We start from the raw sequence: 18,309 nt of genomic DNA, 5'->3' as shown, positions 1-18,309 counted from the left end.
CAGTGAATATTTCCAGACTTGGTTTTATTTCCTATTTAAGAACTATTGTGTTTTTACATCCTAGATTGCATGATTCAGTGATCGAAACCTAAAACTTCATAAAGTATTTGAAATTATTAAATTAAAATTTGTTTTTGCTATTGAAATTGACAAAATGATAGTATCGCCCCTTTGGCGATTGTTTACTTTTTCGGTCCCACCTAACAGCATTGAAGTATCGCCCTTACGTTTTTTACAATAACTACCGTTTTACACTACTGATTTCGTCCGGGGTTTTTCAATAGCGACCATTGTTACATTTGTAAGTATCGGCCTTTTCATAAAAAAGCGTTGAAATGAAATCGCAGCTCCTGATATCACGCTATCTCTAAAGTGCATGCCAATTCCAATAGTTCCAAATTTTACTTCGACATTGACTTTTTCTAAAGGTGACTTCCCTGTAGTATCCTTGATTTGAATTATTATCGCTAATCCTAATGCCAAAGAACAAATAAAAACCTTTCGAAAATGAACCGTTTGGGAAAATCATCATAATTACTGGAATTTTCATTTTCACGAAACTTTTCGATAACCTTCCGTCACTTGCGTTAATGCACTGGGTGCACAGTGCTCTGAAAATCTAGCGAAATCGTCTTAGGGCACCAGCGGGTCTAATTCAGAGCTATCTGCGCGGCGAGTTAAATCTGTAAAGAATACTAAAAATTAATTTCTATTCCATAATTTTCAGTTCAGCAATTCGAGAGATCGTGCTCACCGCAAGCCATGAAAAATAGACTACGTTGTGAAGCGATGGTCACTATTTATTAAAAAATCACGGTTAAATAAAAAATTAAACTATTAAAAAAATTCAAAAAGTTTATAATTTTCACAAACTTATTAGGAAAAATTGTTTAATAAGCTTTCGTAATATTGTGTAGGAAAAAAGCTGAAAATTTCAGTATTTTCTCTATCTGCAACATATAAACCCTTAAGTATATCAATTAATTGGTATACGAATTGGAATAGGTTCGCCAAATTTTGGAAGAAGTCTATAAAATAACTCCTTGAAAGCTACCTAAAAATTGTTGTAGTTCGATGCAATAAAAAAATCCCCAAAAATGAAATGTACCTGTTAATGTGAACAGTGAATAATACATACAATACAATACATACAATAAAGACCCATTTTTATCAATCTCATGGTGTATTTTAGGCTGACAAAATGGGAACATTGACTAAATCGGGCAATTTTTTTCTTTATAATAAACTGAAGCTGTTAAAATATTGTACCCGTTCCTTGATGTAGGCTGACAACTATTTCTGATTATGATGTACTTTTTATTTTTGCGTATTTCCATCTTCATGATAAGGAAAGCATGCTCAAGAAAAGATTTACTCGAATTCAGTCTTGTTCGTCTGCTAGAGCCCATCAAACAAATGTTCATATTTGGCTGATAAAATCGGGGTTTCAATGTATTATAATAGATATTCAGCATTCGAAGAAGTTTCTTGTGGACGAGTGTAGAACGACTTTGTTTCTACTTACTTGAAGTCAGCGGCGTAACCAGAAATTCGGTTTGGTGAAAATCGATCATACTGTCCAAACGGCATAATTCCGAAACCGTAATTTTTGAAGTTTTAAAATTATGCAGAATTAATTTTTCAGAAAATAGTAACAGAGTTTGTGTCTTTAGCGAATTTGTTGAGACTTTATTGTAGTCCTGAATATTAACCTGAGAAAATTCACCATAAATACTTCTTGGACGATATACCGCCAAAATTATTTTATCAAATGATGCGCTGTTTAACGTTTGTAAAACTCATTGAAGATGCTACTACTCCTATCTTGACCTTAAATTACTGTTTTTAAACATTTGACCTATACATATAATTGGTCATACAACAAAAATCAAATGCTCATCAAAATCGATCAGAACCTGCTAGAGTCGAATGGAAATCGTCATTTCTCGTAAATTTCTCTATACATTCGGAAAGTGTTATCCTCGTTATTAATCATATTACGTTTCCGTCTCAAATCGACGCATTCCCAAAATAAAAACCTGTTTAATCCACCTAGTCGTGCAATTGTGCTTTTCTATATGAGAAAGGCAAAAATGTACCAAAGTCCAAAAAAGTCATTTTTTGTCAAACATCTCAATGTTTCATGCATTTTAAAGTCATTTGACATCAAAAATACAAATTTGATTTTGAAAATTTTTCATTTCAGTTTATATGGAAATTTGCTGTGTGATTGCACTCTTCAACTCGTAACTCCGGAACCGGAAGTACAATCAATGAAAATTTCAATAGCAGTCGATGGGAAGGTTGTACCTTTCATTTGAGACTATCTTTGTGCAAATCGGTCCAGCCATCTCTGAGAAACAGAGGGCACAATTTTTTCCACACATACATACACACACAGACATTTTCCGATCTCGACGAACTCAGTTGATTGGCATATGACACTCTGCCCTCCGGGTCGGGATTAGATTGACGAATTTTAGAGTGAATGAGAAAGGCAAAATATTTTTAGCAAATGTTGAAAGTTATGCATTTTTTTTGGTGAGCAGTTTTATGTTTCATAGACATTAAACCAATTTTGACCTCGCTTCCTATTAAATAAAGACCCTTATTACAGTACATCTCTACAAAAACGAGAACAATTTGAAAATAAATCTGAGGATTATGATTGATTACAGAACTCTGGAATTTTCTACAAGTCCTCATGATGTTTACAACAACAGGTTATCAATCTACGGATCAGATAATTGTTATTGTAATATTGAATTAAATCAGTCTGCATCAATAAATTTTCAACTTCAATCCAATATTTTTTTTTGGGTGTGGTGTGGTGGGGGGGGGGGGGTTGTATGGTGTTAAACTCCAAAACCTTCTCTTGGCTACGCCGTTGCTTGGAGTTATTTATTTCGCTTTTTATTTTCCGATATGTTTCAGATCGATCCGATGGTTATAAGTTAGAAAAATTGCAGTCAGAAGGTTCGTACAAATGAACATGTTTGCACTGATAAGTTATCAAGTTCCTTCCAGACAAATTGGAAGTGTTCGGTGATTATTTCTAGCGGCTGTAGATAGAAAAATGAAATACAAAATTCGTTCTATCGTAATAATGTTTGGCGTATTTCAATGGATTACTATTTTCATAAAAAAGCGTTGAAATGAAATCGCTGCTCCTGATATCACGCTATCTCTGAAGTGCATGCGTGCATAGTTCCAAATTTTACTTCGACATTGACTTTTTCTAAAGGTGACTTCCCTGTAGTATCCTTGATTTGAATTATTATCGCTAATCCTAATGCCAAAGAACAAACAAAAACCTCTCGAAAATTAACCGTTTGGGAAAATCATCATAATTACTGGAATTTCAATTTTCACGAAACTTTTCGATAACCTTCCGTCACTTGCGTTAATGCACTGGGTGCACAGTGCTCTGAAAATCTAGCGAACTCGTCTTAGGGCACCAGCGGGTCTAATTCAGAGCTATCAGCGCGGCGAGTTAAATCTGTAAAGAATACTAAAAATTAATTTCTATTCCATAATTTTCAGTTCAGCAATTCGAGAGATCGTGCTCACCGCAAGCCATGAAAAATAGACTACGTTGTGAAGCGATGGTCACTATTTATTAAAAAATCACGGTTAAATAAAAAATTAAACTATTAAAAAATTTCAAAAAGTTTATAATTTTCACAAACTTATTAGGAAAAATTGTTTAATAAGCTTTCGTAATATTGTGTAGGAAAAAAGCTGAAAATTTCAGTATTTTCTCTATCTGCAACATATAAACCCTTAAGTATACCAATTAATTGGTATACGAATTGGAATAGGTTCGCCAAATTTTGGAAGAAGTCTATAAAATAACTCCTTGAAAGCTACCTAAAAATTGTTGTAGTTCGATGCAATAAAAAAATCCCCAAAAATGAAATGTACCTATTAATGTGAAACACAGTGAATAATACATACAATAAAGACCCTTTTTTATCAATCTCATGGTGTATTTTAGGCTGACAAAATGGGAATACATATTGACTAAATCGGGCATTTTTTTCTTTATAATAAACTGAAGCTGTTAAAATATTCTTCCCGTCCCTTGATGTAGGCTGATAACTATTTCTGATTATGATGTACTTTTTATTTTTGCGTATTTCCATCTTCATGATAAGGAAAACATGCTCAAGAAAGGATTTACTCGAATTCAGTCTTGTTCGTCTGCTAGAGCCCATCAAACATATGTTCATATTTGGCTGATAAAATCGGGGTCTGTCCACTGTCCAAACGGCATAATTCCGAAACCGTAATTTTTGAAGTTTTAAAATTATGCAGAATTAATTTTTCAGAAAATAGTAGCAGAGTTCGTGTCTTTAGCGAATTTTTTGAGACTTTATTGTAGTAATGAATATTAACCTGAGAAAATTCACCATAAATACTTCTTGGACGATATACCGCCAAAATTATTTTATCAAATGATGCGCTGTTTAACGTTTGTAAAACTCATTGAAGATGCTACTACTCCTATCTTGACCTTAAATTACTGTTTTTAAACATTTGACCTATACATATAATTGGTCATACAACAAAAATCAAATGCTCATCAAAATCGATCAGAACCTGCTAGAGTCGAATGGAAATCGTCATTTCTCGTAATTTCTCTATACATTCGGAAAGTCGAATGGAAATCGTCATTTCTCGTAATTTCTCTATACATTCGGAAAGTGTTATCCTCGTTATTAATCATATTACGTTTCCGTCTCAAATCGACGCATTCCCAAAATAAAAACCTGTTTAATCCACCTAGTCGTGCAATTGTGCTTTTCTATATGAGAAAGGCAAAAATGTACCAAAGTCCAAAAAAGTCATTTTTTGTCAAACATCTCAATGTTTCATGCATTTTAAAGTCATTTGACATCAAAAATACAAATTTGATTTTGAAAATTTTTCATTTCAGTTTATATGGGAATTTGCTGTGTGATTGCACTCTTCAACTCGTAACTCCGGAACCGGAAATGCAATCAATAAAAAAATCATTTGCAGCCGATGGGAAGGTTGTACCTTTCATTTAGGATTAACTTTGTGCAAATCGGTCCAGCCATCTCTGAGAAACAGAGGTCACATTTTTTTCCACACATACATACACACACAGACATTTTGCGATCTCGACGAACTCAGTCGATTGGCATATGACACTCGGCCCTCCGGGTCGGGATTAGATTGACGAATTTTAGAGTGAATGAGAAAGGCAAAATATTTTTAGCAAATGTTGAAAGTTATGCATTTTTTTGGTGAGCAGTTCTATGTTTTATAGACATTTAATCAATTTTAACTTCGCTTTCTATTAAATAAAGACCCTTATTACAGTACATCTCTACAAAAACGAGATCAATTTGAAAATAAATCTGAGGATTATGATTGATTACAGAACTCTGGAATTTTCTATTAGAATGTTTTCAGGCAGGAATTTGATATTGATGCAGTTAGACAACTGTGAAATCAAGACCAATAGATCAGTTACATATCAGGACCCCATTCCGACAATTTATTAAAAGTCCTCATGATGTTTACAACAACAGGTTATCAATCTACGGATCAGATAATTGTTATTGTAATATTGAATTAAATCAGTCTGCATCAATAAATTTTCAACTTCAATCCAATATTTTTTTTTGGGTGTGGTGTGGAGGGGGGGGGGGGGTTGTATGGTGTTAAACCCCAAAACCTTCTCTTGGCTACGCCGTTGCTTGGAGTTATTTATTTCGCTTTTTATTTTCCGATATGTTTCAGATCGATCCGATGGTTATAAGTTAGAAAAATTGCACTCAGAAGGTTCATACAAATGAACATGTTTGCACTGATAAGTTATCAAGTTCCTTCCAGACAAATTGGAAGTGTTCGGTGATTATTTCTAGCGGCTGTAGATAGAAAAATGAAATAAAAAATTCGTTCTATCGTAATAATGTTTGGCGTATTTCGATGGATTATTACTATATTGAACAATAAATAGGCGACAAAAGGTAATCCACAAACAACAAGCCATAACTCTTAAAGTATTCAAAATAGATATTTGAACTTTTCAGTAAAGTTATTTGCAAAAGTAAGAGCTACAAATTTGGTGAAGGCGTCATTTCGATATAATCACTTCCAAGAAAATTTGTGAAAATACCTCACTTATAGGGGGATTAATCAGCAAAAGTACAATACCAAAAGAAAGGGCATATTACCTCCAATAAATTCTCCGAAGATACTATTGACCTAAAATAAGCCGTTTAGGCGTTAATAATAGATTACATGTTTTTGTTCATATTTCTGGCAATGGGAAATGATAAAAATCTTTCGTCCGCATTTAATGTTAAATATCTCTTTTGATAATAGTCCAATTTAACAATCTTTAGCTTGTTCGAAAGGTATTCGTTGAAGCTGTCTAAAAACATATAAATTGTTAATCTATATTGTCAATTTCGGCAGATAATTTAAAAAACTGCAAAAAAGCTCAAAGCACTCCTCATCTTCCCGAATGACCAGCCCGACTGGCATCATGCTCGCTATCACGCAGGATGCATCGTGTGATACCGTGCGGTAGGCAGATATCACTCTGAGGCACATCACGCGGTAGGTGCTCTCCAGTTTCTGTAGGTAACTGGTTACCCTCAGTGCTCTTGACCATGACGGGCCGCCGTACCTGAGGATAGATACGGCAACGCCTGCCAGTAACCTACGTCTACTGGCGCACACCTTTGAGCTGTTGGACATCATTCTCGATAGTGCCGCAACAGCAGTCGACGCTCTCTTGCACGTATAGTCGACATGGCTGCCGAAGGTCAGTTTGTCGTCTATAATGACTCCGAGAGACTTCAGACTTCGCTGTGAAGTGATCACGACTTCTCCCACATGGATAACTGCATGTTGTGCTGACTTGCGGTTGTTGACGATAACTACCTCCGTCTTATGATGAGCGAGCTCCAGGCCTCTTGCGCTCATCCATTCCTCCACCGTGCTAATCGCGTGTTCTGCGGTTAGTTCTACCTCAGGAATTGACTCCCCGTAGACCTCCAAGGTTACGTCGTCGGCAAAGCCGACGATCTTGACCCCAGGAGGGAACTTCAGTCTCAGAACCCCGTCATACATGAGGTTCCATAGCACCGGGCCTAGGATCGAGCCCTGCGGGACTCCGGCGGTAATCGGAACCCTTTTCTGACCGGCATCGGTCTCGTATAGCAGTACGCGGTTTTGGAAGTAACTTTCCAGGATCCGGTACAGACCCACCGGTAGGCTAAGCCGGTGTAACGAGAGCGCGATGGCATCCCAGCTTGCGCTGTTGAATGCGTTCTTCACGTCAAGTGTCACTAACGCACAATATCGAATACCTCGCCTTTTTCGTTGGATCGCTATCTCGGCAGTATTTATCACTGAGTTGAGAGCGTCCACTGTAGACTTACCCTTCCGAAAGCCAAACTGGTTGCTTGACAGACCGTCCGTACCTTCCGCGTACGGGGTGAGCCTGTTGAGGATGATCCTCTCAAGCAGTTTGCCAGTCGTGTCTATCAGACAGATTGGTCTGTACGCCGATGGGTCGCCTGGCGGCTTCCCGGGCTTCGGCAACAGCACCAGTTTCTGCCTTTTCCATCTATTGGGAAAACGGCACTCGTCAAGGCATCTCTGCATAGCTAGCCTGAACATGTTCGGGTTCGCTATGATCGCTGCCTTGAGAGCGTTGTTTGGAACTCCATCCGGCCCTGGATCTTTGTTCATTGCTAGGGATTTAGCCACTGCGAGTAGTTCTTCATTCGTCACTGGAGCCACCATTTCGACCGTGCCCGCACTGTCTCGTAGTGCAGGTGGCCAGGGGCTTGTGGCTCGAGACGGGAAGAGTACTTCGATAATCGTTGCCAACCGGTCCGGAGACCGTTCTGGGGGTGAGGAGCCCCCTTTGGTCTTGGCCATCACAATCCGGTAGGCGTCACCCCACGGATTCGCGTTGGCACTCTCACACAGGTTGTCGAAACACGCTCTCTTGCTGCTTTTAATAGCCTTGTTAAGGGCTAATTTCGCAGCTCGAAACACTTCACGGCGGTTCTCTCTTGCATCCTCGGTGCGAGCTCTTTGCATCCTACGTCTAGCTCTGAGGCAGGCTGACCGTAGAGCTGCAATCTCGGCACTCCACCAGTATACCGGGCATCTACCGTTTCTTGGCAGTGTTGTAGATTACTGGCAGGCGTTGCCGTATCTATCCTCAGGTACGGCGGTCCGTCATGGTCAAGAGCACTGAGGGTAACCAGTTACCTACAGAAACTGGAGAGCACCTACCGCGTGATGTGCCTCAGAGTGATATCTGCCTACCGCACGGTATCACACGATGCATCCTGCGTGATAGCGAGCATGATGCCAGTCGGGCTGGTCATTCGGGAAGATGAGGAGTGCTTCGAGCTACGTGGAAATAGGGGAGCCCGCGAGCGCACCAGGGTGACCTCGGTCGCCAGATGGCAGCGTGAGTGGGACAACTCCTCGAAAGGTAGGTGGACCCCCGGCTGATACCTAGCATATCGAGCTGGGTGGGAAGACCCCATGGGGAAGTTCACTTCCACCTGACACAATTCCTGTCAGGCCATGGCTGTTTCCGTCAGTACCTCCACAGGTTCGGACACGCGGAGGTCCCAGTCTGCCCGGACTGCCCAGGTGTAGATGAAACTGCCGAACACATACTGTTCGTATGTCATCGGTTCGACGTCGAAAGAAGAGCAATGCTTGACGTCTGTGGCTGGGACACAACCCCTGATACCCTTATTCAGCGGATGTATCAATCGGTGGAGAAGTGGAACGCAGTCTCGGCTGCTACCATCCAGATTGCCAGTAGGCTACAGGTAATCTGGCGAACCGAGCAACAGACGGCGGGCACGGCTAACTAGTGATTGGTTAGCTGGAGCGAAAAAGGCCAAGCGCAAAAAAGGGAGTGAATGGTCTGTTCATGCCGAGGCAGGTTTGGCGCAGCGAATGGCAACCGCGTAAGGGGTAAACCCAGCCACCCCGAAGCAAGACAGAAGAGTGAGTGTATAGGCGTATAAGTGGACTGCCTCATGCCAAGACGGGAGGGTCGTAGCGTAGTATGTTGGAACTTAGCTATCGATGCCTCATGGCGTGGCAGAGGAGTGAAAGGATGAGCATCCAAGTCAGTCTTACACGGCATGTTAAGGGTGAGCATAAAAGTCAGCCTCACAGGTATGGTAGAGGCTAGCACAAAAGTCAGCCTAGAAAGGAATGAAAAAGGTGAGCACACAAGTCAGCCTCGCATGGAATGTCAGAAGTGGGGCCTAAGAAAAATGTCCCACATGGGATGCCAGGGGGAGTGTTAAAGGTACAATAGAGTGGCACGATTGAGAGTGAATCAGGTGATAGGGTGAGCACCCAAGTCAGCCTCACATGGTATGGGTGGGGCGAGCACAAAAGTAAGCCTAGCAAGGAATGAGTAAGGTGAGCACACAAGTCAGCCTCGCAAGGAACGAAAAAGGTGAGCACAAAAGTCAGCCTCATGTGGGAGTGTTTGAGAGTGAATCAAAGTGCGATTGAGAGAGCACCCAAGTAAGCCTCATACAGGACGTATGAACGCGTGAGTGAGAGTGAATGAGTACATTTAGTACAGCCATCCCCCCAGAAGTAATACCGAGAGGTAGTTCCTGGGAGGAATGATGGCGGAGCCCAATGGAGTTTAGTCGGTATTAATGGCTGGTCACCATTCGAGTCCGACACGCCCCCAGTGCACCCCGTGTGGTAGATTGGACCCTACCGTTAGCACGTGTACTGGGCTAGGACATAAAGGTCTTCTCCATAGTTAAAAAAGAAAAAAAACACTCCGGGCAAAGGAGTGCCGAAGCATGTCCAAACCGGTGCAAGTACTTCTGGAAGCATCCGTACCCGTACAAAATTTGCATCAAATGTAAGTTCACATCTCCATGTTTCCTATGCACCCAAACTGTCACATTTGGGATTAGTCCTCAGCCATAGTGATGTATTTTCGGGATCATGCCGGCGATAACGCATACTACCTCCGACGATATTGTTCTGTAACCACTCGCGACTCATACGGGCATCAGCCGGAATGTCCGGTTCAGCTTTTCACGATTCCGCTTGGTTTTCAGCGCAGCACCCCAGGCAGGAACCTCATATCGAAGTGTCGATGACGAAACAGTAGATAGCATACGTCTCGTCTCGGTAGCCGACGTTTGGCATGATTCTCGTTGTCTTCGCCGACTTTTCACAGACGTATTCGACGTGGTTGTTGAAGCTCAACGTCGTCGGTTATCACTCAAAATTGTGCCCTCCAACGTCGATCTGAATCCGCTGAATCACTTTGACGCTGCTGACCAACAGCTTGCGGTGAGTTATTTACAGCTTGACTCCGTTCATCCAGCTCGCGATCGCGTCTATTGTCTCCGTCACCGACAACTCCACTTCTTCTAATGTCTCACCAAGCACCGTTAGTTACATGTCGTCCGCGAAACCCACACAGAAAAAAATATTTTGTAATTTTAAGTTTATTTTTATAAACATATTTGGAGCATGAATATAAATGTAAAATTAAATTCCACCACAAATCCATACGACTTGTCGTGCTTTCTTCAACGAATTTTATTATAATTCTACACGTGGATTAAAAATTACAGTTTCTTCAAACGGAAAACCAATGTACTTCAATGTATTTACACGCTTATTGCTGTAAAATGAAAGACATGTAATATTACACGAACGAAAGCGTAAAATTGTATGCTTTTTGATGCTCTAATTGAGTGCATTGATTTTAACGAAATTTTAAATCAAAGTTTTGATTCAATCTTTGTATGTTTACATTCGTATTGATTTACATGTCGTTTAAATTTCATTATTTTTTTGTGCGCGATTTTCACTTTTCTGGGCAGCCGAAAAGTTATGACCCCATCGTATACCCGTTCCAAAGAGTTGGACCAAGAATGGAGCCTTGAGGAACGCACGCTGTGAATGACATTGACTTCTGCTCTTCGCTCGTCTCGCACAGCAGCACTCTGCTCTATAAGTAGATCTTCAGGATCTAGCATAGATAGTTGGGAACCCTCATTCTGTGCAGCGCTGCAGCAATGGCTGTCCAGTTGGCGCTGTTAAATGCATTCTTAACATCTATCATGACCACAGCCCAGTGCCGATATCCTCTTCACTTCTGTTTAGATGCCTTCTCAGCACTCTTAAACATTGTCAGAATTGCATCCACTATTGACGCTTCTTGCGCAATCCGAGCTGCCTCTTAGTTAGTCTTCGCGGCTTCGGCTGCAGTACCAGCTTCTATACCTTCCAAATTTCGGGGAACCTTTATTTATACACTTCTGCAGCACCATCCTGAACACGTCCGGATATGCCAGGATCGCAGCTTTCAGCGCTACGTTTGGTGTTCTATCTGGACCGGGGGATTTCTTTGATTTCAGACACTTCGATGATTTGTCGAGCTCATCGTTACTTACCAATCGTCCGTGTGTGCTCCTTCTTCTTTGCAGTATGGTGTTGGTGGCCAGATAGTTGGATCGTGCTTCGGGAAAAGACCCTCGATAATTATATTCAGCTTACTCGGGCACTTTTTGGCTGGCGGCGTCGAACCCTTCATTTTCGCCATCACGACTAGGAACGCATCGCCCCAGGGATAAGCGTCTACTTCTCGTCACAGCTCTTTGGGGCAATCTGATTTTTTAAGTCTCTCAGGTTACTCTCCAAACCCCAGGCGTTGAAGTAACCACCAATGACTACCGGCTTCCGACCGATCAACTACTCGGCTAACTGCTCCAGCATTAGGCTGAACTGCTTTACTGTCCACCTTGGAGGAGCGTAATAACTACACACGAAGACGCCATTGATTTTGGCGATCACGAAGCCCTCATATGAGCGTTCTACCACTTCTTGAATGGGGAATCTGCCCATAACTTTTATCACAGCCGTTCAATCGATATGAGAGTTCCCAAAATCGATTTTCCAGCCGGAGAACCGTGTCTTTAGCGAATTTGTTGAGACTTTATTGTAGTCATGAATATTAACCTGAGAAAATTCACCATAAATACTTCTTGGACGATATACCGTCAAAATTATTTTATCATATGATGCGCTGTTTAACGTTTGTAAAACTCATCGAAGATACTAAACCTCCGAAATTGGCGGTTTCAAAACGATGCTATCTTGACCTTAAATTACTGTTTTTAAACATTTGAACTATACATATAATTGGTCATACAACAAAAATCAAATGCTCATCAAAATCATCATTTTTCATAAATTTCTCTGTACATTCGGAAAGTGTTATCCTCGTTATTAATCATATTACGTTTTCGTCTCAACTCGACGCATTCCCAAAAAAAACCTGTCTTATTCCATCTAGTGGTGCAATTGGGCTTTTCTCATTTGTCCAGACTACGATTCCATGGCTGGTTATGTTCAATACAATGGTGGAAATGAATATTACATGTTCAGTACGATTTGCACATACATACAATGGATCGACAGCCACGATCTTGAGATACTATGTGATACTGAAACATCACTTGAAACCAGCGGCGGATCATGGAGAAAGATCCGGGAGGTCCAGGTCCTGCCGAAAATTTTCAACTTGTTAAGAAATTTTAAACTAGTTTTAATTTTAAAGTAGAAACCCCTCACTGCATACTCCCTCCGGGCCGGTATGATTGTCGATTTTTAGAGTGATTGCATAACCTTTCTATATGAGAAAGGCGAAAATGTACCAAAGTCCAAAAAGCCAATTTTTGTCAAACATCTCAATGTTTCATGCATTTTAAAGTCATTTAGCATCAGAAATACAAATTTGATTTAGAAAATTTTTCATTTCAGTTTATATGGGAATTTGCTATGTGATTGCACTCTTCAACTCGTAACTCCGGAACCGGAAATCCAATCAATAAAAAAATTCATTTGCAGCCGATGGGAAGGTTGTACCTTTCATTTAGGATTAACTTTGTGCAAATCGGTCCAGCCATCTCTGAGAAACAGAGGTCACATTTTTTTCCACATACACACATACACACACATACATACACACAGACATTTTCCGATCTCGACGAACTCAGTCGATTGGCATATGACACTCGGTTCTCCGGGTCGGGATTAGATTGACGAATTTTAGAGTGAATGAGAAAGGCAAAAACATTTTTAGCAAATGTTGAAAGTTATGCACTTTTTTGGTGAGCAGTTCTATGTTTCATAGACATTAAATCAATTTTAACTTCGCTTCCTATTAAATAAAGACCCTTATTACAGTACATCTCTACAAAAGCGAGCTCAATTTGAAAAGAAATCTGAGGATTATGATTGATTACAGAACTCTGGAATTTTCTATTGGAATGTTTTCAGGCAGGAATTTGATATTGATGCTATTAGACAACTGTGAAATCAAGACCAATAGATCAGTTACATATCAGGACCCCATTCCGACAATTTATCAAAAGTCCTCATGATGTTTACAACAACAGGTTATCAATGTGCGGATCAGATAATTGTTATTGTAATATTGAATTAAATCAGTCTGCATCAATAAATTTTCAACTTCAATCCAATATTTTTTTTGGGTGTGGTAGGGGGAGGGGTGTTGTATGGTGTTAAACCCCAAAAAAAATCTCTTGGCTACGCCGTTGCGTGGAGTTATTTATTTCGCTTTTCATTTTCCGATATGTTTCAGATCGATCCGATGGTTATAAGTTAGAAAAATTGCAGTCAGAAGGTTCGCACAAATGAACATTTTTGTACTGATAAGTTATCAAGTTCCTTCCAGACAACTTGGAAGTGTTCGGTGATTATTTCTAGCGGTTGTGAATAGTAAAATGAAATACAAAATTCGTTTTATCGAAATAATGTTTAGCTTATTTCAATGGATTATTACTATATTGAACAATAAATAGGTGACAAAGAGTAATCAACAAACAACAAGCCATAACTTTTTAAGTATTCAAAATAGATATTTGAAGTCTTCAGTAAAGTTATTCGTAAAAGTAAGAGCTACAAATTTGCTGAAGACATCATTTCGATATAATCACTTCCACGAAAATTTGTGAAAATATCTCACTCATAGGGGGATTAATCAGCAAAAGAGCAATAGCAAAAGAAAAGGCATATTACCTCCATTAAATTCTCCGAAGATACTATTGACCTAAAATAAGCCGTTTTGGCGTTAATAATAGATTACATGTTTTTGGTCATATTTCTGGCAATGGGAAATGATAAAAATCTTTCGTCCGCATTTAATGTTAAATATCTCTTTTACTAATAGTCCGATTTTAACAATTTTTAGCTTGTTCGAAAGGTATTCATTAAAGCTATCTAAAAACATATAAATTGTTAATCTATATTGTCAATTTCGGCAGATAATTTAAAAAAAAACTGCAAAAAACGCCATTTTTACGCATTCAAACATTCATATCTTGGAAACTAATCATCAGAATCAAAAACAAATTAATAGCGTGCATACTGTTTTTTAGTTCTTTCATTTAAAATTGGTTTGGATAAGATCGGTTCAGCCATTGCTGAGAAACACGAATGAGAATTTGTCCGTTACATACACACACACAGACATTGTCCCAAATCGTCGAGCTGAGTCGATTGGTATATAAGACTCGGCCCTCCGGGCCTCGGAAAAAATCTTGAAAGTTTGAGCGAATTCTATACATTTCTTTTATAAGAAATGTAAAAAAGAAGAGAGATTGAAGAAAAAACGAGTTAAAGAAGAGCAGGCAGAAAAGAGAAAGCAACGAAAAACTGTGGCGAAGAATAAGAAAATAAAGAGAACCACATTATAAAAACCAATTCAATCTAAAACAAAAAATTTCAATGTTTTGAATTCAAAATATGTGCGTTATTAATAAAAATTCAAATGACCTCGACACTTTTCTTTTTTTTGGTTCCTTGCCTAATATTGAAATGCGCGGAATTTGATACACCCGTGCGCGGAATTTGAATTTGGGCAAAATATAATGCACGGAATTTCGTACACTGACACATCTTGTATTTTTGCATTTTTTCTATAATTCTGCATCAATACTCCAGTTAATATAATTTATTATATAGCGAATGTTTTTCGTATGTGTGTACAAAAATCATGAAACGCAATCAGGAACTACTGGTACCACAAATCACAGTATTTCCAGACAACTCCAATATTACGTGAGTCCAACCTTTCCTGTTGAGAGTAAGTAGGTTCTGAATAAGACAGAGGTGTTTTTGTTATTGTTTCTAGATTTTTGGCAGAGTTGTCAGTCATTTCAGAATATTTTTATATGATAACTAAAGCTTGATCATTTTTATGTAACACTTAATTCCGGTAAGCGAAAGTCAAGACAATGTTAGTAGAGTAGCCGGTGGAATGTTACCAGATGCGTGTGTACAACTCGTTAGATATGCAGTTCAGCATCAGTTAATTAGAAATAAGAGTTTGATGAATACATTCCCGAAGATAAAAAAAATAGTCGCGTAACCGATGTTTTCATGAAGATTAGCTTCACTTCCATATTGCTTGCAGTTAGTTTGATATACACTGCAATGCACTACGGAATTGAAGCCATCCCATGATTGTCGTTGAGATAGCATTTTTTCACACATAAATGAACACCAGAAAATGTTGTGCTCTTCATCTTAATAAAAATCTTTTTGGTACAGAAGTGGACGACGTATTCAGGATACCATTAAAAGAAATTGGTGACATGATTTCACTATTTCAGCGGTAGTTCGCGTACGGTTTGTGTTTATTAGGGTAATGGGAATACACTCATACTGTTCATAATATATTTACTATATCACGGTGTTCCTAAAACCGTTATTAAAAAAAATGACCATAAATTTGTCATACGGCATTCGAAAGATACAGTATCCAAGCATCTTCTCAGTGAATTTCAAAATGATTCATCGAGAGATTCGAGAGAAATTGCGATTTGAAGTTTTATGACACGTTTCATAAGGCTACTAGCAAACACCCACGGGTGTTGTCCTATCTCTATAAACCAAAAAATATTTGTCTTCTTATTTAGTACATGATATTCGAAAGATATAGTAATCAAGTATATTCCCTGCAAGTTTGAAAATATTTCATTGACGGAATCGAAATTTATAACGGTTTGGATGTGGTATGCGGTCATAGATGGGTTTTCTACCAGACTTCAAGCGTGAATCCATGTTTGTCCATTGACTATTTAGATCGTTTATACATGTCGGGGTTTTTAAAGGAAAACCTTACCATTTAATTACATAAATATAATATACAAAAGGGGTTATTTATATGGTGCACTGAAACAATATGAAAATAGGGTTGTCTACCAAATATAATAAATATAATGTGTAAATTAAAAAAAAGAATGAAAGTTGGAATGTTTACTTCAAAAGGCCCTTCTCAATGGTTTGTTGACCGATTCTAATTTTTTTTTCATTATCGAACATTGTTTCATCGTTAATTTTCATTAAGAAAAATATAAAATGGAGTTGCCTACTTCAAACAATAGACAACATAGTTATCCTCAACTATATGTATTATCACTATTTAGTGAATATCTTTATATTCAAAACGACGACCTATCAATTTCTATACATTAGTTGAATGCAACGAATGCAAACTACAAATCATGGAAAAATAAAACCATGATTTTAAAAAATATGAAGGTATTTGCTGATTCAGATCAATTTATGTTATGATACGGTTTTTGTTGGAAATTTTGTACAACCGTGATTCGCTGGTTGGGTTGACAGATGTTAAAACTGGTCAAAGGGGGTTGTTATTAGTACAAGTTCATCTGCTCATATTTCTAACTATTGTCAGTTATATTGTCGAATTGAACTTATCATGAGAATTTAACATTCAGATGTTTATACAGCAATTGCAATCAACTAGTATATAAAAATGGATAGAACGCTATTTTTAAAACAAAAATTTTCACTAAATAATGATGATACATATAGTTAAGATCAATTATATTGTCTATTGATGCAGATGACTCTATTTTATAACGTATTTATAATGTTCAATAATGAAAAAATAATTAGAATCGGTCATCAAACCATTGAGATATGGCCTTTTGAAGTAAACATTCCAACTTTTATCCATTTTTTTAATTTACATTATATTTAACGTTCGGTAGACAACCCTATTTTCATATTTTTTCAGCACGATATAAATAACCCCTTTTGTACTTTATATTTATGTAATTAAATGGTCAGGTTTTCCTTTAAAAATCGCGGCACGTATAAACGATCTAAATAGTCAATGGACAAACATGGATTCACGCTTGAAGTCTGGTAGAAAACCCATCTATGACCGCATACCACATCCAAACCGTTATAAATTTCGATTCCGTCAATGAAATATTTTCAAACTTGCAGGGGATATACTTGATTATTATATCTTTCGAATGTCATGTACTAAATAAGTAGACAAATATTTTTTTGTTTATAGGGATAGGACCAAACCCGTGGGTGTTTGCTGGTGGCCTTATGAAACGTGTCATAAAACTTCAAATCGCAATTTCTCTCGAATTTCTCGATGGATCATTTTGAAATTCACTGAGAAGATGCTTGGATACTGTATCTTTCGAATGCCGTATGACAAATTTATGGTGTTTTTTGTTAATAACGGTTTTAGGAACACCGTGATATGAGAACGAATTGATTGCTGCTCTATTTACTATGCGACATCGTACCAATTTGACTCACCCGATCGTGGAACGTAAAGATTGAGGTATAGGCAATCCTCGGATTGATTTGATAGAAGTGGTAACAAACGTCGAAGCTGTGAGAGCCGACCGTCTGTATGATTGTAACGTGTTTGCGTGCCGTATTGCATCTTAGGAAGAGCTTGGGGACACACAGGTGAGTAGTTGTCAGCCAGTCTTACAGTCTTCCAGGTCGAAGGTGTTACTGGGGGCATATATCTACAAGCATTAAAAATAAATTAATATAATAAGTATAAACAAGAAATGCGATTTATCTATTTTTAAGAATTATATTTGTGAAGATCTAGTTCGTTGTAAATTATGTATTACTAGCGTGTCCAATGTTTTGGATATTAATTATAGAAATGAAACTTTATTGCGAATGCCTACGGTCTTATAAACAAATGGTCAAGTATGAAAAAAGTAAGAGAAAAGAATAAGCAAAATATTTTATATAAAGCAAAATTTGCTGATAAAGGGATAAGAAACGATTATAACATTTATTGATTTTTGAATGCGCATCGAGCACAACATAAGAGAAATTATTGTTTCGTTGATCCGGTATCCCAGGGGGACCGCGAGGTTGATGATCGTTGAGTGCTTACAGTTTCCCATTTCT

At 38.4% G+C, this 18,309-nt stretch overlaps 1 protein-coding gene across 1 annotated transcript in view; it reads right to left on the bottom strand.

Moving 5' to 3' along the window:
• Positions 1 to 17,812, bottom strand: part of LOC131678308 (neuroligin-1-like) — a 1,556,576-nt gene extending 1,538,764 nt beyond the window's left edge. Inside the window, exon 1 of the mRNA XM_058958378.1 lies at positions 17,679 to 17,812. The gene's annotated coding sequence lies outside the window, so the exon portion shown is untranslated. The remainder of the gene's footprint in view (positions 1 to 17,678) is intronic.
• Positions 17,813 to 18,309: the final 497 nt, after the last annotated feature.

The sequence above is a fragment of the Topomyia yanbarensis genome, chromosome 2 (assembly GCF_030247195.1).
Source record: "Topomyia yanbarensis strain Yona2022 chromosome 2, ASM3024719v1, whole genome shotgun sequence".
Lineage (NCBI taxonomy): Eukaryota > Metazoa > Arthropoda > Insecta > Diptera > Culicidae > Topomyia > Topomyia yanbarensis.
This window is presented reverse-complemented; position numbering and strand designations above follow the sequence as displayed.